Genomic DNA, 22,477 nt, shown 5'->3' with positions numbered 1-22,477 from the left:
GTCTCCAAGTTCTTTAGGAGTGATCTTAGGGAGAGGGCACAGGGGCAGGTATTCCCTTTGGGCTCCCTCCTCGAGCAGTGCTTTCCTGCCCCCCCACCTTTATTTTAAGGATTGTCCTTGATGCTTCTTTTTTCCTAATCAACCTCGCTGACAGGTGATGCGCCTTATTAGCTTTGACATAATACCTCTGTTGGAGGTGGAGCAATGAACGCTCTAAGGCTCCAGTCTGCAAAACATCAAATTGGCTGTTGATCAGCCTATATTCCCTTTGCAGCATACTCCCAGCGTTATTTGCCATTCTTTGTTTAAGTTTAGCTTCCGATTCCTCCTGTAAGAGACCTAGTTGTTTGTCCCTCTGCCACTTGATCGCAATGAGCTCCCCCCTCAATGTAGCCTTAAACACGTCCCACACCACCTGGTCCTGTAAACCCTCTGTTGTGTTAAGTGCAAGGTAATCCAAGATTGTATTTGTTATGTCCTCACATAGGACTCCATCCTTAAGGCTGTGGCTAGAGAACTTCCACCGCCATAGGCCTGGTTCGTTCATCCCCCATATTTAAGGTAATTGTTACGAGCGCATGGTCTGACAAGGCAATCACTCCTAGCTCTATCCCTGCAACCCAACCGAATAGTGACCTTGAAATCCTGGAGTAATCTGTCCTTGAGAAGGATCTATGAACCTGGGAATAAAATGTGTAGCCTCCACCCCACCCCCTCAGTTCCCTCCTGCCATCTACCAATGCCAATTGGGCCATGTGTTCGTTCAAGCAGGTAGATGGCGCCACCTGGTTGTGGAACACCCTTTCGCTCCTGTCTTCTCTTGGGTCTCAGGCCAGATTAAAGTAGTCTACCAATATTATCTGCCCGTTGGCAAAAGTCTCCAATTTGGTCAGTGTCGACCGCAAGAACCAATCTTGCCCCGTATTGGGGGCATAAATTGCTGCCACTGTATATGTCCCCCTCTCCCATTGAAAAGAGGCCGCTATATACCTACCCTCTGTGTCCTCCTCAGTAGCTATGAGCTGGAAGCCTTGGATGTCCCGAATAACGATAACACGCCCCCCCACCCCTGTCTTCCCAGGGGCGTTGGATTGGAACAGATGGCGGTACCCCTTGATTTTCACCTTATGCCTGTCTCGCCTCCGAATGTGCGTCTCTTGGAGGGCTACAATTCCCGCAACTTCCCCCACCGCAAGAACAGTTCCACCTTCATTCTCTTAACCTGGGAATTAAGCCACCTGACTTTTAGGGCGGTGACCCAAGGCACTTCCCTCTTTCCCATGGTTGTCAAACTGTGCACCTCGCACTAATGAGTGGCCGCCGTTGGGATCCTCCCCGAATTCCCTTCACCCTCCCTCTGTGCGGGCTCAACCAGCCTCTAGCTTCCCCCGACCCATCATCTCTGGATTTGAGCCCTTGTAACAACCCAGACTAAACCTTTTCCGGGTCGCCGTAGACCCATGTAAATAAACCAAGACATCCTGTACCACCCACCTCTCCCTGATACCTTTCCCCTAACTACCTCCCCTAGGCAGACTACAACGTTCCTTCCTGTAACCCCTCTTTTTCCTCAGCATGGTGCTCCAGTGTCGATGGGCGTGTGGGCACCTTCCACTCCTGTCCCCTCGTCAGGGGTGGGGGGTTTAAACTGGGCCCCTTAGGCCCTTTTTATTTTAGCCCCTTGTTGAAAAACGTCATCCACTCTCACATTTACCTCTTGAGCGGCTCTCTCGTCGGTCTTTGTTCTTCCCTTGGTGACCCTTCATCCTCAATCTTCAGTACCTTCCTCGCAGGTGGTGACCTGATGCTGTTTTTTTCCTTCCCAATCAAACGGTAGTCAAACGGGAAAAGTCAATTTATAGCATATGTCCACTCGCATTTGTGCACACACAACCGGGCCCATCCTACCCTTTACCAGGCTGGTCTGGGCTAGGTCCTGGAATAGCTGAACTTCCGAGCCATTGTAGCTGATTGATCTGGCCCTCCTGTTGCCGCCAGCACCTTCTGCCCTTGCATGTAAGGCCACCACTACATCTCTGGCCCCTGGCTCTCCCCTCTTAGGCCCCACTCTGTGTATGCGGTCCAGCTCTATCCCCAACCAGTCTTCTACCTTCAGCAGGTACGCGAACACTTGCTGCACCATCGTGCGTAGATCCTTGTCCGCGACCGCCTCAGCATGGCACTTCATTGTGAAGTGAGATCTTCTCGAGCGGTTTTCAAGGTCTTGGCTTGGGTCTCAAGGTTCTGCGTGACCCTTGCTAATTTCTCTACCAGCTTGTCGATTTTCTTTGTGTCCCCTGCAAGCTCTTGTATGGCACTTTCTGCTACATCGGTCCGCTCCTCTAGTTTTGTTATATGCCCCTTCACCCCTTGCAACAATTTACTTTACTTTAAAACATTTGTAATGCGCAAACCATGGACCCATGGGCATAAGGGTGCAGACAAAACATTAAAACAGACATAAAGAAACCAACAGTAAAGGAGCGTACTCAATCATAACTGCTCAGAAAAATTAAGAAACATTCATGTTTTCAGTTTTTTCTTAAAAGGCTCTATCACTTTCTGACATCTAAGAACTAGGGGAAGCTTGTTCCAAGCTTTTGGAGCTGCAATGAAAAAAGCTCAATTTTCGACCTACTTGGTTCTCCATCTGGCGCGCATCAGGTAGTTCTGATTGCTATATCCAAGAGATCTGCTGTTCACTTATTAGAGATGAAGTCTTGCAAGTTCGGGGGCATTAAGCCGAGTCTACATTTGTTGGTGATGACGAGAAGACCGAAAAGGGCACGCGCCTTCACAGGAAGCCAAAGCAAAGCTTGTCTAGCAGCCGATATGTGGTCACGACAAGTTAGTCCTACGACCACCCTGACTGCACCATTTTGAACCACCTGAAGTGTCAGCTTTGCTAAGCCCAACCAAAAGGCTGCTGCAATAATTTATTTTTGATCTGATAATTGCTCTAGCAATTGTTTTGGCGTTGGCCTGTGAAAAAAAAGGTCTGAGATGTGCCAAGAGTTTAATATAATAGGCCTCTGCAGAAACGAGGTTCCCAACGTGCACTTTCATATTGAGCTGCTGGTCGAAAACCACAACCAAAGTTTTGACTTTCTTTTGGGGGGTTAACTCTACCTCTACAAGTTGAAAACTATTGTAAGACGGCCCAAGCTGGGCCAACATCGATTGAGTGCCCACAATCAGTAGCTGCGTTTTATCCCTATTCACTGCTAGGTTGTTCCACACCATCCAATTCTCAACCATTGAATAGACTCTATTAACTTCCTCTTCGTCCTGGGGGTGAGAGCCTACAATGGGGATGACACACTGTGTGCCGTCCGCGTAGTTAGTAAACCCCACCCCCTCCTGTTCCAAAACGGTGAAGAAGGGGGCCATGAAGATGTTTTATAAGCAGGGAAATAAACAAGCACCCTGTGTTACACCGAAATTGACCATAACAGGTTTAGCCTCTGCCTCCTCGTGAAAAACTCTACTTTCTCTGTTGTCCAGAAATGAGCTTATCCAACATACCGCTACTGGGGGAAAACTGTGCTACTTCATCCATTCTTCCAGCCTATCTATCAAAAGTGAATGGTCGACCAAGTCCAAATAACATTAACATGGTGGATAATCCCTTGTCAACACGTTCCAAAAGCTTCGATTTCAACTCCAGGAGTGCAGTCTAGGTTCCAAAACTTGGTCTAAAGCCTGATTAGCGAGAATTAAGAATAGGATGATTATTCAAATGTTGAGCAATCTGGCCATAGGCGATACGATCAAGGATTTTCAGCAAAAATGTTATTCGTTATGGGCCTATAATTGAGCGGCACCTCAGGTGCTAGTCCAGGTTTTTTTTGTGATGGGGTGACTTGGGCCTTTTCAAGGTCTGCTGGTACATGGCACTCCTTAAGTGAGGAGTTAACAAACTTGCAGATGGCATCCAGCAAGATTGGCGGGCAAGCGTTCATTATCATTGATTAACAGTGGTCACCTTTACATCTAGTTGCCTTCAACTGTTCCACTATGACTGATAAGTCACCCACCGAAATAGTGGAAAAATTAAATTGAGGGATAGTCGGATATCCAACGTGCGAGCCTTTCCTAATCTTACTGGGAGCCAGGAGAAGATCATCTTTTTTATGAATTAAATCTGTCCTAATGCTATTCAGTTTGTTTTGCATGGAATTCTGAATATTGTGGCACCAGGCTGCATCCTTAATTAAAAGGCTGACAGTGGGCTGATTGGTGGTTTCCTGTTCTTTTAGTATTTTGTAAAGTTCCTTCGCTTCCGATTTGATGTTCAGGATTCTAGAATTAAGATTTATTTTTTTTGCCTCTGTGATTGCCAATTTATATGACTTGGCACCTACTTTATAAGCTGCTCCTGTTAAAGGATTCGACTTCCAAAGATAAAACAACGGGTCGAAGATTTTGCAATCCTGGTGAAAACCAAGATTTGCTCTTCATTACTTCCCTGGTTTTTCTACGTTTGGGAGGTGCAAGCGATTTGGTAATAATGTCCAGATTGGATACAAGTGACTGGGACATCACTGCCGCAGAATCAGCAGGGGAGATGTTAATGGAGGGACCTAGCAGAGGTTAATTTCTAACCCGCGTAAGAAGCTTACAGTTTCTTGCCAAGCATCTCTGTCTTCTACGGACCTTCAATTTCTGAGGAACTCCCTGAATGGTAAAGTGCCCAAAAGCATGGTCTGACCATGGGCAAGGACAAATCTAAAAATCCTTGCTTCTGACATTAATAGTGGAAACACAGTCAAGAGTATGACCAAGGCAATGAGCGGGCAGGCAAATCCTTTGCTCGGAACCAAGATCTGTTAGTGCCTGCTCCAAGTCATCAGCCAAAGCATCCTTCTTATGACCTAGCCAGTAGTTTGGGTTTCCTAATAATACAAAGCTAGAATTTGGCTTCAAAGTAGATAACAAATAATTAGATAAGGTCAAAAAGAAGTCCTCTGACAGCAAAGGTGGTCTGTAAATGAAAAGAAAATTCAGAGTCGATTCAGCACTGAGACCTATTTTCACGTGTAAAGACTCAATGCCGCTCATGATTTGTCCCCTTTTTCCCCAGATAGTTAATTCTGATTTCAATATCAGAGCCACCCCCTCCACCACCCCACCTTCCATTCTATCTCGCCACCGTCACATCACATACCCATCTGGGATAGTGAGGTTGAGGGATGGGCCAGTGGCACTGGACCCCCATGTTTCCGTCAAAGCACACACATCGATGTTATTATCTTCGATGTATGAGCTCACCTCGTGTGCATGTTTAACTAAAGATCTTGTGTTTAGTAACTTGCACGATAGATTATGAACAGAGGTGATCCGACGATTGGCAGTCTTATTCTCAACCATCCCCCCTCCTGGAATTTGCATGATGAAAACCACATTGTCAGTAGGATACGTACAGACCTCAGACCGTGCCCCTTCTAACGGGCCAGGGTCGAGCAAGTAGTAAGGAGACGGATCAGGTTATAGCACTGGCCTCCACTGCGTGACTCGTAAGAGTCATTAACAGGTCAGGAGTCTGTCTTGTTGTAAGTGTGGTGACCCCAGGGCAAGAAGTTGAGATAAGGACATCTGAAGCGCTAAGTGATGGAGCAGAACGTACCGGATGCACAGCAGCAGTAATGAACTTGGGGGTATTAAAGATGTTTCTTGCAGCTGTAATTGCGGCGAGGACTTCCACAATCCCCATTAAAAAGCATTCCACACAGACAGTAGCTTCCGCCCTTACGGCCCGAACACAGCCCGGCACAGACTGGCCTGGCTTGTCTAGTGCCAGCGCTTTCGTGCCTGGTTTTCGATTAAGTAGTCCAAGGGACTACAGCCTTGCTGGGAGTTGTAGTCAGTGAGCGGAGCAACAAGCATGGACAGAATTAAAAGCACAACGAAACACAAAGCTGTTGCTGACTCCATTCTATCTGCTGCTACAGATGCACGCTAAGAGTGCGGTGGGTTCACGGTGTATCTAAAATAAAAAAATGAGATTTCAGATCTTGACAGCATGTACAACTGTAAAAATACAGCGACCTAAAGGAATCTAAGATAACACTTGGAATGCAGCAATTTAAAATATTCTAAAATCGCAATTCTGGAAAGTATTCACAGGAGATTAAGACTAAAATAAGTAATTCTTAAAAGTGGCCGGTTCTAATGTAATATTCTACAAATGTGCAAGCTGAGCAGTCTACCACACACACACACACACACACACACACACACACACACACCGTACAACTAATAAAGATTTGGACAGTTCCACCCGCATCATGCTCCACTGCGACTGAATGGTTTTCGCTATCTTGTCCCCAAAATCCTGAAAGCATTGGTGAAGGACCTTCTGGGTGACCACTTAATCTTTTGCAGTGCCTGCCAGCGCCCCCAATCCTCTCCTGTGCCGGGCCCCTGATCTCCCAAGTCAATACCTCGCTGTCTCTGCGCCAGAGTCTCTGCAGATTGCCCTCCTGTGGTTTCTCCACAGACTTTGGGGCAGCTTGCATGTCCTTCCCCTTGTTTTTGGACTTATTGCATAGGTAGGTCTGATGGTGGGGAGCCCTGCTGCCTCCTCCTCTCCCTGATATGGTTTCGCATCCTTCGGACCTCTTCTGGAAAATGTTTCAGGGCGGAGGAACCTCCTCCCTCTGCCGCTTTGTGGGTCTGCCCTTGACTGTGCAGGGGGGTGGGAACTACCCTCTTACTGTGCGCGGTGAGCCACTGTTTGTCTTCCTCTTCCTCAGGTTGCAAATGACCCTCCTCCTGGCCTTGGTGCCAGGATCACTCTGCCCTGAGGCCGACCAAATGGCCTCTCCCTTATTATTTCTTGCCCACCACAGATGTAGATGGACTCTTTAGCCCTCTATTCGGCCTCAGGATTGGTCCGGGGAGGCCAGGGCCCCACCGGTCACTGTCTCCTGTGCGTTGTGCGCTTCTTGCTCCCTTATCTCACTTGCTGTGCTTCTGGATGGGGGTGCGCTGACTGAGGCACCATATGCAGCTCCAAAATCCAAAATGTACCTCAAATGGGCCTCCAGTCGCCCCGACTATAACACCACAGGGCCTCCTCTGGTCTTCTCTGCAAAGTGCTGGCTTCAAAGCTTGGGCAGGGGCCCTCCCACCGCACCCCCACCCCCCAATCCTCAATGTAACTCTGCTCAAAGCTGGTGATCACTGACCAGCACCTGCCTGCTTGCACCCTTTCCTTGGGTCAGGGCGCACACTGACCTGTTATGGTTCTCTCCCAAGGAGGGGGGAGTGCAAGGGGGAGTTGAGCCCCTCAGGGTTGCCACCTTCCTGCCTTCTGACTTTCGCTGTGCGCCCCCTCCCAGGCCTCTTGGCCGCTCCAGATGCTCTTCTCTGTTGCACAGCTCTCAGCAGTGGGCTACAGTTATGGCCTCTCTGGATCCTCCTGATCTCTGATGAGACGCTGCTTTGCCGGTTCAGGGGCGTCTCGGTCCTGCCTCGATCTTCCTGCTGGTGCTCGCCAGCAGAGGAGCCTCCACTCCACGAATCCAGCCCCGGTGGGCCTCCAATATCGCAGGCAGCTCCTTCCCAGCGGGTTCCCTGCTTCCCGACAGCATCTATTTTCCACCACCCCGCCTTGCAGCCGCACTGGATCCTCGGCCGCCCTGGGTCTCCCAGAGTGGTTCTTCTTGCTCGTGGTCTGCGAGCGTGTCTCCCAGCTTCGCCTGCACTGGCCGCAGGTGCAGTGCCCCCGCACCTCAGACACCGTGGAGACAAAGGCCGCACACCCGCCTCTGCCACCCCCCAGCGATCCGGGCTGTTGCACTCCACCACCACAGCCTACATTGATAAATCCCCACCTGGGAAGGCTCTTTTAATTTATCTATATTTTCCTTGGCCCTGCGGGGTTAGAGCTGCACGATCACGCTGCTCTTCCCTCAGTGGCCATCTTGAAATCACGATGCATATTTTAATGGGTATGCATCATAGATGCCAGTACAAAAGTCTGTTGTGATTTACATTTTTTTTAGAAATGATATGTGCTTTATGTGGCTGCACTGGCATTTTGGGAAACCCAATCTAGCCATTCTTTGCTGTGGCATGACTTTTTTTTTTTACTGCGATTCTATGATAAAGCAAGCATGATGAGTGTTATTATGTGTCTAGACTGGCATTTAGGGCATCCAGTCAAGCCATTTATTACTGTGCGTGGCTTTTATCACTGGGTATCAAGGGTAAAGCAAACATGATACGCATTATTACGCATCTAGACTTGCCTGCATTGTGTAGCCAGTTTGGACATGTTTTCTTGTTGTGACAAGAGATTCTTAAAGCAAAGCCAACAGGAGTGTGAGCCAGAGCCATGGTGGGCATGTTTTCTTATAGTATCATACTGGAATTATGTTATGTTCAGTTGATTTGTACTGCACCGCTACCACCAAGGGACAGTCTCCAGGCACTCACGTGGATCTGTAAAAAAAGTGACAGGATAGGTTCAGAACCAGGAGGAACTGGCATCTGTGAGTGTTTTGCATGTGGTCACTTGTGAGCGGCCTTGTGCATTGTAACCATATGGATAAGATTGCATGCCTAGGGTGTGTGGTAGTGTTTTGTGTTGGTGTTAGTGTTTGGTTATGATTGGTTGGTCGTGTGCACTGGTTAGATAGTGTCCATAAGGGATTCAGAGTTACAGGTGGTCGTAGCTGTAAGGTAGTTCGGCATCTTGGTGTGCTGTTGCATTTTAGATGGTATTTGGCTATATGGGTGGTTCAATCTGGATGTCGGCATAGTAATGGTTCTCTGTATGTTTGAGTGTGGCTGTTTGCGGTTCTTTGGCCCCTCTCGTCTCCTCTCTATTTTTTGTCTGCTGTGTTGTTGTTGCCCCTTCTAGGTTGTCATTGTCTGCTGAATAGCCAGGCTTTGAGCAGTTTCCTGAAGGTGATGTGGTCTTTTGTGGTTCTAATTACTTTGGGCATGTTGTTCCAGGTGTTAGCAATTAGACGTGAGAACGCTGTTCTGACGAATTTCTTTTTTTCGTGGTGTTTTGCCTTCCTTTGTAGGTCGCTGCTGGATCTTAGTTCCCTTCCTGGGCGATACCGGCTAATCTTGTCTTGGAGGAATTCCACTCCTTGTCTGTGCAAGGCATTGTGGGTGATGCAGAGTGCTTTGAATTTGATGCACTTTTTTATTGGTAACCAGCGTAGAGGTTTTAGTGCTGGAGTGATGTGGTCTCTTCTGTTTAGTCTTAGTAGGAACCTGCCTGCTGTATTTTACACCCTTTGGGGTTTCTTGGTGAGTCTTTCTGGCATTCCTAGGTAGAGGCCATTTGCGTAGGTAATTCTAGTGAGTATCAGGGATATGATTGTGAGGGTTCTGTGGGAGAAGGAGAGGTAGTGAGTAATCCTGTGAGTAGTTGTAGTAGGAAGAAGCATTTTTTGATGAGTGTGTTGACTTGCGGTTCCTGTGATAGTCCTTTGTCCATGAGTATTCTAGGTTGTTTACTGCATTGGTAGTCTCTGGTTGCATTCCTATGCCGATTGGCTAGTCCAATTGTGGGTTCCCTCAATCGAACCCTGCTGGTGAGAGCATTATTTCTGTTTTTGCCGGGTTCAGTTTGAGGTTGTTCGTTGTCATCCAGTTGTATATGTCTGTGAGGCAGTTGTTGAGGTTTGTTATTTTATTCCTGTGTTCTGTTTGGTTTCGCAATCGGTTGTGTCGTCTGTGTAGTTGTGGGTGGTAAATTCATAGGATTGAATGATTTTCATCAGTGGGCACATGTAGATGTTGAAAAGTGGAGGGGAGAGGCTGGAACCCTGTGGGACTCTGCAGCATATATTTTTGCTGTTTTGAGGTGAGCGGTGGTAGGTAGGTTCTTTCGGTACGGTTTGTTAGCAATAAGGTAATCCACTTTAGTGCGGATTCCTGCATGCCGCATTCCATCAATCTTTTTATTAGTGTTGCGTGGCTGATTGTGTCAAAAGCCGCTGAAATGTCCAATAGAAGGAGGGCCGATTGGGTGTTGTCTGCGTTTATTTTCAGGCCGTCCCATATCGATAGAAGTGCTGATTCCTTTCCTCTCATCGGTCTGAAACCAACTTGTGATTGGTTGAATATTCTGTTTCTTTCGACGTGTTTAAGATTCATTTTGTAGACTTGATTCTCCAGGATTTTCGCTCGGTAGGGCAGGTTGGCTATTGGTCTGTAGTTGCTTGGGTCTTCTGCACTTTCTGACCTTTTTTTATCAGTGGTTTGATGTATGCTGATTTGAAGGAGGACAGTACTATTCCTCGTTTGAATGATAGATTCATTAGGTTCTGGAATCGTATCGCTGGGGTTCTGTGGTTGAGGATTTCTATGAGATATCCAGGGGGCAGGGGTCCCTTGGACATCCTGCAAGGTTGGTGTCCTTCATCAATGTGGCGAAAGCTTCCTCTGTGATTGGTTCTAAGCAGCAGATGAGTTTTGCTGTAATCTGTGTTTCGTCTGTAGTCTGTTGTCCAGTGGTTGTCTTTGCCCCGGCTAGGTTATTTTTGCTCTCAGGTGGTTGGTGATTTTGTCCCAAAGTGTTTGTGTGGGGCTGATGGAATTTTTTTTTTGAAATCTCTGATTTTTGAGGAGTTATTCCTGTGAATTGTTTGCCGATTTCTATTCTTGTGGCGTAGTAGAGTTTTTATTTTCGCTTTGATGACTGTTGCTCTGTGCAGTTTGAGTTGTCTTTGGTATTTTATTTAGTTTTGTCTGGAGTATTGTTCTCTCCCATTTTGTTTCCATTTTGCGGTTGTTTTTCTGGTGTTTTTTTCAGTTCTTCTTTGAACCAGTTTTTTGGGTGATGCTTTGAATGTTTCAGCTGGTGCTAATTGGTCAAGGGCCTTGGTGATCCAATTGTTGAGTGTGTCTTCTGTTGTATCTATGTTTGTTTCATGATCTCTTTCGCTAAGGCTGTCGTGGTGGGTCGATAGCATGGTGGCCTTGTCTGCTAGTTTTGTTGCAAAGTTGGGGTTGTAAGACTGTAGATCTGGAGGAATATTATGTTGGATTGGTCGTTGAGTTCTAGCTTGATTAGGAGGGATTCCTTGTCTTCTGCGTTGGTTGTGATGATGCAAGATGCCGAGGCATGTTTTTTGTGTATAATTGCGATTCTGCCTCCTCTTCGGTTTTCTCTGTTGGCGTGTATTCATTTATAATTATCGGGTATTGCTTCATTCGCGATGGCTTTATAGTTGTCTGATAGCCAGGTTTCTGTAAGGAAGAGCATGTCTGTGTGCCTCCTTCGCTTTGGAGGTCATTGATTTCTGTTGAGTGTTTTGCCATGGATCTAACATTGAGGAGGCTGCAGTGTAGTTTTCTTGATTTCCCTTTCATGTTGTTGTTAGTATTGTTTGTTCTGACCGGTGTGTTGTTGGTTGGGTTTCCATTCCAGGTGGGTTTTCCCAGTTGCGTCTTTTGGGTGGGGTGGTTCGACCAACAAGGTTTATGGCAGGGTTGGTTCGTTCCGGGTGGTAAATAGGGTAGCTACCCCTCTGTTGTTCCAGTCTTGGTGATATAGGGGGTGTAGAGTGTGATGGATTCCAATTGGTTCCTTGTTCTGGTTGGGGTATTGTCCATGGTGGAGACCAGGTTGGGATGGTTTATAAGTTGTCGTGTTCTGTTTGGTGTCCTGGTTGGATCTGTATTCTTGACGCTTGTTAGCTGTCGGTTCGTTGTTGCTGTGCTGTTTTTGTTTACCACGTTGTCATATGTGGACCGGTAGCAAGCATTGTAGTTTTGTCTTTGATCTGTTATTTGTATGTCTCCATGGGTCATCTGAGATGTTTGTAAAGTTTTTTGGTGTTGTGGGATCATGCTGGTGGGTGCCTTCCCAAGTGGTTTGGGATTTCTTATTATTTCTGATGTCTTTTCTGGCTTCTTTGTCTTTTTGTGGCGAGGCATGATGTGTGGGTTGTGTTCCTTAGTGGGTGTCGTCTTTCGATTGGTGATTTTCCTGGTCTTTTGGGTTTAGTCTTTGCTGTTTGTAGTTTTTTGTTGCTTGTATTTGGTAGGTTGGGGCTACTTGAGACCACGGTTGATGGGACTTTGTGGTTCCGTTGTTTATTGCTTCTTTCTTTTTTGGATCTGATGTGTTTTTCTTTTATTTTTTATCCTGGAGGTACTTTTGTTTATGGTTGTTGATTATTGGATTATGAGCAAAGCAAACATGACTACTGTGTGAAGGAGTACACGTGCATACTGTCATATATTGGTGCAGTCATGAGGGAGAATTCTCATTTCTGTGCCCCCTGCTCTTTTGCTGGACTGTAGGACTTTTTAATCTTAACCCTGGAGTGAGTGAGAAATTTTTCCCACTCCCTCATGTTTTTTTACCTGAATTGGATTGTGTTCTCACTGTTTTGGGAGTCTGACAAACTCCATAGGCATCTACGTTTTGTATGGTGACACAAAGCACCTTCAGTGCAGTGTCACTGGGAAATCCTTTAGATTTCTCATAAGGTTAAAAATACCTTTTCTTGTGTGAATTACTGTTACCAAGAATAGTAAAGTGAAATTGACTTTACTTACCTTTTCTCTTTGTGGGTCCAGCTTACACCATTTTATGTGGAGTGGTGGAGGGGGGTTACCCTTATCCTACATTCTCATGTTACATTTTTATGTTACCCTTCCTACTTTAAATTGCTTTTCTACCGCAGGCTGCACCCTCAGCTGCAGTATAGAACCCATGACTGATCATTTTTTTTTTAAATGGCCCCTGTCTCCTTTTTTGCCATGTTCTGTTTGTGAGGTCTTTCTTGGGTTTTACTCTGTGTTTCAAGGCATAAATTAGTTTAGCAAAATTGATTAGTCAACACTGTTAATTAAAAGATTTTTGATTAGCAATCCAACCTAAATGATTAGCATTTTTTTTAGAACAGTTTTCAATGGGGCGCAAAGTTAATTGCAACACGACATCAATAAAGACTCAGTTGTGTGGCATCACGCAGAAGTAGCGGGAGGTACCATTAATTGTGGTGCTAGTGTGCCAACTTCCAAATCAGAAGCAAACTGTTTTGTCCCTTAAATGACCCTTATGTTTTGAATGTCTTCCATTTGCTGTGATGCTCCAACATATTCCATTATTGTCACACGTGATCATGTTAGGCACCAGTTGGCATTGGCACCCAAAAGTAGACCCCGGATAGCTTATGATGTCAAGTTAACCAGCATCCTTTAATTTTTATCTCTGATGTTCAATCAATTCTCCCAATAGAATATAAATCGGTGGTGAAATCCATTTCCTCTTGTGTATGTTTGGTGCTTTGGTTGGTGTTGCAGACATTTGGGCTCATAATGAAAAGAAATGCGAGGTTGCCTCTGCAGTCCATACCTGCCACAAACACGGAGGATGGAGTACTGGCTTCTATAAAGTCTGCAACTCTGGCGTACCCATCAGGTCTGCTGTTGCACTCAAACTCGCACACCACCAGAGAACTCGTCCCTCGATATGAAAGGAAGCCACCTGTGCTAGGCGCCTAAACCACACAAGATGATCAAGTTGTAAAAAATGTGGGAAGATTGTACTCCTTCAGTACCCTGCAGCATTCATCTCCTCAATGATGTGCCACACTACCATCATGTCAGTCATTATCAATCCCGCCCCTGAGAACATCAGACTAAACAGCAGTAGAGTCACTTGTGTCATGATTCCCCTAATTTCTATGGTGGTAGCAAAGTAAAAGGTACAGATTAACCATGACGGGGATACCTCTTGGAGCAGAATTTGATGTTTGTTAGCCAATTCAATGGTACTTATTTGATCGCCCTAGGAAGGACGAAGGGCAGAGTGGACTCGACGGATTTCAACTTATGGCCATAAAGTGTAACAGAACATATAGTAGGTGCATTAGTCCACTTAGCCACAACCACCCAACCTTTCCATAAGCTGAGGAGTTCAATGCAGGAAAGGAGTGCTTGCTCCCACACCCTGCATGTGGACTGCTAAGAGTAGGACCAGAAGTTCCAACACACAGCATCTTCCATTCGGACAAGGAGTGATGTTTATACTCCATAAAAATACCTCATTAAAACATAATGACAGCCATTTGATAGCGAGGAAAACACTATCCTGTGTATGATGTACTTGGGTACAGGCGCATGATTGTAATTACTAAGTAATATTTCATGAATGTGTTAACTGCCCAATCTGCTTTATTGGTATTGTCAGTGAATGCTTGTGTTTTTGTGATGCTACTAATTAATGAAGGTGGCCGAAAGGCTTAAAGGGCCAGGCACATATAGCCCTTCAGAAAAACAAGTGCGAACTATGCCAAGTAACAAGAAAAAAAGTGGAGGGGAGCAGGCATGGGGGCTGTCCGCACATGAAATCGGGCACCCCCTCATGACCTCGATTTCCTCTTACGCACTTACCTTTATATCAAGAAAAACGAATTGGGCTCCTACTCTCACCATGGGGGAGGAGGGGGAGCAGGGCAAACACGTATTTAAACATCAGCTAATGCCGAAAATTGCATTTTATTAGATGGAAGCGATTGATGTGCAGCTCTCCCCAAAAATACCTGTGCGGTAGATATAACTGTGAAGGTAGCTCGTTTAGGCATCGGTGTGGTTTGCGTTGTCTCTAAATTTTAAACATCCCGCCTTTAATATCTCCTTGTGAGTGAGAGAGAGAGAGAGAGAGAGAGAGAGACAAAAGAGCGACAAAAGAGCTGCTCGGCTAGGATTGTAAACACGTTCTGTGACTTGTAGTCCTGTGTTTGTTTATAATGGAGAGATCTAGGACTACAAGTCCCACAATAGAAACTGAAAACCATGACTGGGTTAGTGTCACTCAGATGGAATTATGTGTGCATGGCCACATTCAAGCACAGTTAGTAAATGGTGAGATTTAAAAGGGTGTAACTTTATTTCATGTGACAATGTTTTTTTAACCAGCGTTTCATGAATGCGAACAAGGCTGTCTACACTCGGATGAGTGCAAATTCCTAGGACAACGCGTAGTGCAGCAATAAAAAAACAGACCTCCTCCCTAGCATGGGGGCTGTGGACGACGACAAGGCCAGGAGGTGTTTAGCGCAGCTGACCCTGAACTCGCGTGCCCATATGAATGAAACACTTACCCTAAAATAAACAAAGCAGGCCCCCTCGCACATGAAGGCCATCGTAGGCACGGCTAGGACGTAATACACCCCTTCCACACCTGGTCTTCCCATATGGTTCCGAAACATGCCCAACCAAATCAAAGTGGGACCCATAGCTAAGCCAAAGTGCCATCCACAGCAAAGCCAGAATGTAATCGTCATCCAGCCTTTCCATGGAATTAATAGAATGCATTGCATTCCCCACATCAAACAAATGGGCCTTAACCAACAAAACAAGCATTCAATCTGACACGTAGGGAGCGTGTGGGGAGGGGGGCCTAACAGAGCAAGCATTTCAACCACCTTCAGCAACTCCCCAGCACCTTTTACTCACACTGTGCAGCTGCATGAGTGGAAAATTATGAAAATGCGGCAAAACACTGAGCTAGTGCCCTATGCTTCCTCTCTCTGCCAAAAAGCTAGAGGACAAAGCGCATGTGTGTAAAGGCCCCACACTTAATTGTTGTAGCGACCCAGCCTCCGTAGTGCCACCTCGCTTGCACACAGTTTCAGTCTCGTCTTCACTTCCAAGCAGCTCCCGTTAATTCAGCCCAGCTTAATGCCTTAAAATCATGTTGCAGTTGCTGCGACAAACTTAACAATATGACAAGCAATTCAAGTGTATTACCTCGCTAATAGCGTTGCAATATCGCTTATTTTATGGCTTGGCGTTTCGAAACAGATTTGAGCCCTTTGTTTGTCTTGCCTTTTGGCAGGCTTCAGCCCTGAAGCCCGCCTCTGGCTCCACTGTGTCTGGAAGGACAGTTTGTGAGGGAGGGTCCCGAAACTCCCCTGTCCTTTGTCTCTAGGAGTGCCTGAATGCAACCAGTCCTGAATGGCTGGCTGGCTGTTGTTTCAGGACAGCCACCCTGCTGTGTGATTGACAGCCTAGGCTGTGCATGAATGGGAGAAATCTGCTTAAAAGTCAAGGGTTTTGGGACTAGAGGCAGAGTCGACCACTGGGAGAAACACCCAACGAAGAAACCGTGAACAAAGCTTGCTGCATCCTCCTGGACCTTTGAATTGCCCGGTGAAGCCCTGCTGCTGTGCTGAAATTCCTTTTTCAATTCAACAGAGAAGCTCTGGAAAGGACATCTCCCCTTGTGTTAGTGGGACCAACTAACCCTGAGACGAGCTCCACTGGACCCTCTTTGACTGGCTGTACTTCTTCATTGCTGCAAGAACCGAGTGCCAGGGGTTGATTAATCTGTAGTCGAGTGAAACATCTGAAATCCGTCTAGAAGCTCCAGGAGTCTCCGAAGGACCCTCCAGAAGCAGGACGACCAGAGCTCGAGCCCCTTCACCAGAGTGCAGGACTCACGGAGTGCAGGAAGCCCAACTGGTATCCTGGTATCCGAGATCTGCAACGGTATTGTTTACTAAGTGCTGAAACCGCAAAGTGCTGTTAAACCGAAAAGAGCCCGTAGTTGCCGACGACCTCCCAGTCCTGCTGCAGGAGCCCTACAGATGTTCTCCCTCTTGTCCCTACGACCGAGGCTCGGGAACACAAGGTCTGCATCGCATAATAGGACAGAAGTCAGCTGGACCAATCTTCTTCAAACCAGAGATTCTGTTTAGACTTGGGGTACTTACCTAACTGTCTTGTAGCCGTGCTTTTATCAGTTGGGAATTGCAGTGGCTTACTTTTTGAGTTAATTCCAACTCTGTTTTCACAGGCTTAACAGCTTGTGACCCTACACGTGATTTTCTAACAAGTTCTCTAACTTTGTGCAAGACGTTTGATTCTAAGAAGTGCATCAGCTCCATAGACTGTTTCAAATTGACTTTGGCTGTCCTGGCTCCTTGCAGACTCTTCTAGTCCATTGCATTGATATTGTTTGTCCCTCATAGGTGGTAACTTGTTTTAGACTGTTACTGCTGGGAAAGGCTTGTCTAGATTTCATTGGAAGTTTTAGTTGTCTTCACATATACAGAGAACCTGTCTAACCTTTTTCCTTCCTTTAAACCTTTCCTTTCTGCAACCTCAATCTGCAAAGTATAACTAGTGTGATATATAAATGCCATTACTGTTCTTGTGATTGAAGTCAACCCAGGGTGCAGGAATTGTGTAAGAAGCATATCCAAAGATTATCCACTAACTTGCTCTAATTCTGAAAAGTAATTTAAAAGTATGCTGTTGGGGTGACAAACCTTTGATTGTGTATTGGCGCTGGTTGGATTAGTTTGTCCAAGGTTCTGGCAGTTAAACCTGTTTCTTAATTTAGTCAAAGTCCAGTCTTAGATTTGTTGGTGCATGTGGTTTTTTATTATTCATATTGGTATACCAAAACCAAAAATCATCAGTGTGGCAATTACTGCCAGCTGTTAAACATCGGTGAGTGCAAACAGCCGACGCGCGTTTCGACCTGAGTCTTTTTCAAGGCTCTGATTAGTGAGGTGATGGAGTGGGTAAATAAAGTGCAAGATGCAGTGACATTGATTCAGACACATTTCGAGCGACATAATCCATCATGAGTAGTGGTTTGATAGTCACAGTGACATATTGTTTGAGAGGTTTTTTTTTATCAATATCATATAATCATTGTCATGATGACGACCAGTAATGCATAGGTTGTAATTGCAGTTGGTGACAGTGAGTGGTGGTGTTGGTTTAAGATAATTACAGCAAGATATTCACTTTTGGATTGATTAATTGTGACATAATATACAGAGTTCTACATTAGTATGAATGAGGAGACAGAGTACCAAGGATGAGGGAGAAGGGGAGAAAGGAAAATGTGGTTAGGCAGGGGCCAAGTATGGTTAGTAGTCACAGTGATGCATGTGCTGGGATAGTAAAGCTTACCAGATGTGAATGAAGTAGTGGAATCTAGATAGAGTTAGTTGCTGGTCCACCCAAGTCCGGGTGCCAAGTTGGTGTTGAGAGGGCTGTACGGTCCTAATGGATGCGAAAGCCCGAAAAATAGGGGTTAAATGTGGACACTGGTCGGTGGCCCGGCGCCAGGAGACATCTCATACGGCCGGTACATGGCCGAATTTCTCGGTATATGGCCAAATTGCTACGTGGCGGAGGAGAGGCATGGGGGAGTAGCCAAGCCTGGATGGTGGGCAAGAGGTCCAGGGGCCCGATCGTGCATGTTAATAAGGGCACTGGGTAGAGGTGGCAACAGCCGTGTAGAGCTGTCCGGGTTGCGAGATTGTACATGCGGAAGATTGCGCAGGTGTACGTGCGTGTCATGATGCCTACCCCCGGAGCACCAGGCCAGGCCCAGCACCCCCGGAAGCAGGCATCATGCCCTCGGGTAAAAGCCCAGCGGCCCCTTATAGGGGCTCTTTGGACTCAGTCCTGGCGCCTTTGGCGCCAGGCTCATGTTGGACATCAGTCCTGCGCTATAGGCGCCAGGCTCATAAAGGGAGGTGTTTTGTGCACTTACCTGATGCAGACCATGCTGCATGCTTCAGGCCTCCCTGAGACCTGAAAGGGACTATTTTTTCATAGGGACTATTTTTTCACTCGGGCGTGGCAAGGGAAGGATACATACCTAGTTGGGGAAGGATATATACCTGGGACTTCTTTGGAGGCTATTTAAGCCACACCCAGACAGCAGCTCATGCTTCGCTTTGTTCTGCTTCCTGCAGCTTAACGCTCACCGTGTCTGCTCCTGCTCCTGGACTCCAGCCACGCCCGCCTCGAACCTGGAAGACCTGCAAGGAAGGAAGAGAAGAGAAAGGTGAAAACCGAGGACTATTTCAAACTTCTTACCTGCATCCGGAATCTTCTCGCCAGCATCCCTGAAGAAAGACTTCCATTTAAAAGCATTGCGTTGCTCGCTGCAGCGCCACCTTCACTCACCTGTCCTCGAGACATCTCCCGACTCCATCGCGGCTGTCAGCATCGGACGCCACATCTCTGCACCTAGGGGAGAGAGGAAGAAACAAAAGGTGAGCAGAAGGAACACAGAAGGAAAGCCTGATTAACAACCATAATACTTACCGGCTTTTCTTCCACATTTCGGGTTGGCGCCGCCCCGTTGGCAGGTACCGTACCCCGGCCCCTATGGGGAAAGGACAAGAGACATTTCTGGGGAATGATAAGGACATTTAGAGGGATCGCCCTCATCACTACTCACCTCGGCAGTTTAACCCCTCGACGCATCGCCTGTAACGCTCACCTGATTCTCGCAGAGGCACCGGTCTTGACTGGGCGACTACCGTATCTTCAAAAGTGATGTGTAGCACCCGGTTGGCTCTTTGGGCTGGACCTCTGTGCACTGTATGCCTGACTCGAAGAGTAAGATGTCTTAGGTAAATGAACGCCGAGCTCTCCATCTGCCTCGGGGCAGGGTGCTGTAACCAGTTTCTTCACTGGATAGGTAGCGCAGGCCTCTTGACTTCAGAGGACTGCTGTCCGTCGTTTACTTCACGAACGGTGAGTTCCGAATATTTCAAATGTCTTTAAAAGTCTTTTGTAATGCTGTCTCGTATTTTGCAGGGTTCCGGCGATGGCGGTTGACTGGCTGAAGTGAGTTGAGGATGGACCGGTATGCGGAATAGAAGCGCCTGGAAGCGCGTAAGTAAGCGCTTGTTGCTTGCTTCACGATGCGCACTAACTGTCCTTTTATTTTGCAGGTACCAGTTCGGAGCTGCTGAAGGATGCCGGAATGCCCACTGAGTTCGGCGTGGATGGAGTAATGGCACGTGAGTATTTAACGTTACCCAATGTCTTTAAACGCACCTTCTTTTGTCTTACAGATGCGGGATGCAGCGCCGAAGGCCTCCGGAGCGTGCGAAGAGTTGGTAAGCTTTTGTCTTTCAGATGCCGGAATGCAGTGCGATGACCTCCGGAGCGCGTGAAGAGTAGGTAAGCCTTTGTCTTTCAGATGCAGGAATGCTGCGCGAGGCGTTGATGACAGCCGATGGACCAGGTAAGAGATGCGCTGTCACTGAAGACCGTAGTGCTAACCTGTTCTTTCTTGTCTTTATAGATGTTGCTGAAGACTGGATTCAGGATGGTAAGCCTCTTTCCTTTAGGCCCAGGATCAGATGCAGAAGACACGATGAGCGTTCTGCTGCAGAGGATGCAGAATAACGCAAAGCAAGATTCATCCATCGGGTGTGGTTTAAATAGCCTCCTGTAGTACTTAGATGTCTCCTGCCACAGCCACGCCTAGGTAAGAAAAGAGTTCCTGCTTTCCAGAAGAGTTCCAGTGTTCTGAACCTAGGGAGTGGCTCCTGCCTCACCCAACAGGAAAAGTAGTCCCAAACAGAAGAGGATCAGGGGTTCAACTGGCAGGTAAGTAAGCAGCATGGTCTGCTGCAGGTAAGTCCACCCAAGCATTATGAGCCCGGCACTTGCAGCGCTGGGACTGGGCATATTTATGAGCCTGGCGCCACTGGCGCCAGGACAGGGTCCAAAAGGTCCCAATTGGGACTGGCTGGCACTCGGAACCTGGGTTATGGGTCTGCTTCCAAGGGAGTTGGGTAAGTCCTGGCCTTTTGGAAGCAGAGATCATGACAGTGCCTTCATTCTGCACCTGAAATAAAGGACAGATCACAGGTTAGAAAGACAACATAAAGGGGGCCTCACTTGAACTTTGAACTTTCATACTTATGGCGCATCGCTCAGGAAAGTCAAGTGGATTTTGCCAGCGCCATTCTGAAAACCAGTGAAGTAACTGGACGAACGCGCGCCCCTGCACCAGAAGCAGGATGGAGAGTTCATCCTTCCAAACCATAAGGTGAGCTTAAACCGGGGTTTGTAGGAAGTTAGAGAGGAACGAAGGGGGAGAGGGGGGAGCTAGCACACTATTCTGCAGACTGTTAATCCCCTTTCTCATCTGCAGAAGGATATTCCTACGGGCCAGGCAAGCACGATTTGGAGGTCCTGTCCAATCGGTGTTCCGGGTCCTGCGCATCACGCTAGAAGAGGCCACAGCAATCCAGACTAGACCAGCGGCCCCGTGGGAACCAGGTGAGCGTTACAGTGCGTGAGATTGCGAAGGTTCGGGCCGTGTGGTTCATGTTGGCCATGAGAGGGTGAAGAATAACACGGGCGCATGGGCTTCGGTCGGATGAGTGGTCGGGCTTGTGAGGAGTGCCCAGGGCGCATGGAGGGAATTGATTAGTTCTTACCTGTGGCTGTGTTCGGCGGAGATTGCCGGTCGGTGTCAGTCAGCTTGTGAGACGACTGTAGCTTCTCAATATACTTCCTGATTGCATGTATTCCGTGATGTGATTGGTCGAGAGGGAGTGGCCCTGATTCGCTATTGGAAGTGCTGCTCTGATTGGCAAGCCAGGCGGTGCAGTGGCTGAGGTGTGTGATGACGCGAACTGAATGGAATGCAGTCAGGATGGGTTGATGGGGGAGAATAGCCCGGATTGCAATTGGAAGGAATAAGTGGCTTAAGTGGGAGCAGACTGGATTATGGAAAAATGGGGGGAGTTTGTGGTCCTTCCAGGAGAATTGGGAGGATGTTCATATCTGTGCCAGTGCCCAGGGGCCCCTGTAGGGGCAATAGCAAGGTATGGTGTATGGTGAACGTGAGCCGGGGTTGGTCAGATGGATGGATGGATGGGTGGATTTGAGTGGACATGATGATGAAGTCCAAAGGGGAGAGGTTGCCCGATGGGTGGTGTCAGGGTGTGTGACGAGCCTGACGGGCCTGGGAGAGTACCAAGGTTAAGACAAGGGGTGTGTGCGCCCCCTGCAGGTGGTAGGCAAGAAAGAAGGGGTTGGTGGCACAGAGGTAGAAGAATTAGGCTAATGAATTGACGAGGGTCATAGTTGGATTGGTGCATGATTAACCATTTCCTCACAAAAATCCATGAAAATCATGGTCACTGTTTAGTCCAGTGGTGACACCACGGTATTTGCATATCAGATGTGCTTCTCTCTGACGGAGGTGAAGTTCTCTGTCACCTCCTCTTACATCTGATGGTATTGATTCCATTCCCACGAAGGTGATATCCTCTTTGCTGTCCAGCTGGTGTTGTTCCTGCCAGTGGAGAGCCAGTGGGTATTTGGCATCTTGTGAGTGAAGGGAGCTGAGATGTTCCCTTATGCTTGTTCTTATTTCTCTCTTGGTACTTTCGATTACATATACAGATAATCGCATAAATTACATATTTGGATTTGCAATTAATATACTGTTTGATTTCATGTGTGTCAATGTTGTTGAATTTCAAAGTCTTAGTTGTTGTAGCAAATTACACATGGAACTTCCACATTTATAGAAGCCCACCGGTTTGTTGCTCGTGAACCAGTTGTCATTTGTTTTAGGGATTGGTCCCATAAAGGATGGGTTTAGGATGGTTTTGAGTGTCCTGGCCTTGGTGTATGTCATAGTGGGTTTGTCTGGTATCCATGTCCTGATATCTTCATCAATAGATAAGATATGCCAGTGTCTCTT

At 47.1% G+C, this 22,477-nt stretch overlaps 1 protein-coding gene across 1 annotated transcript in view; it reads left to right on the top strand.

Moving 5' to 3' along the window:
- COASY (Coenzyme A synthase) overlaps nucleotides 1-22,477 on the top strand; it is a 378,965-nt gene that overhangs the window by 8,409 nt on the left and 348,079 nt on the right. The window lies entirely within an intron of this gene.

Source organism: Ambystoma mexicanum, chromosome 13, assembly GCF_040938575.1.
Source record: "Ambystoma mexicanum isolate Mex_15411 chromosome 13, UKY_AmexF1_1, whole genome shotgun sequence".
NCBI classification, from domain to species: domain Eukaryota; kingdom Metazoa; phylum Chordata; class Amphibia; order Caudata; family Ambystomatidae; genus Ambystoma; species Ambystoma mexicanum.
Note: the sequence above shows the minus strand (reverse complement) of the source record. Positions and strands in the feature narration are given on the sequence as shown.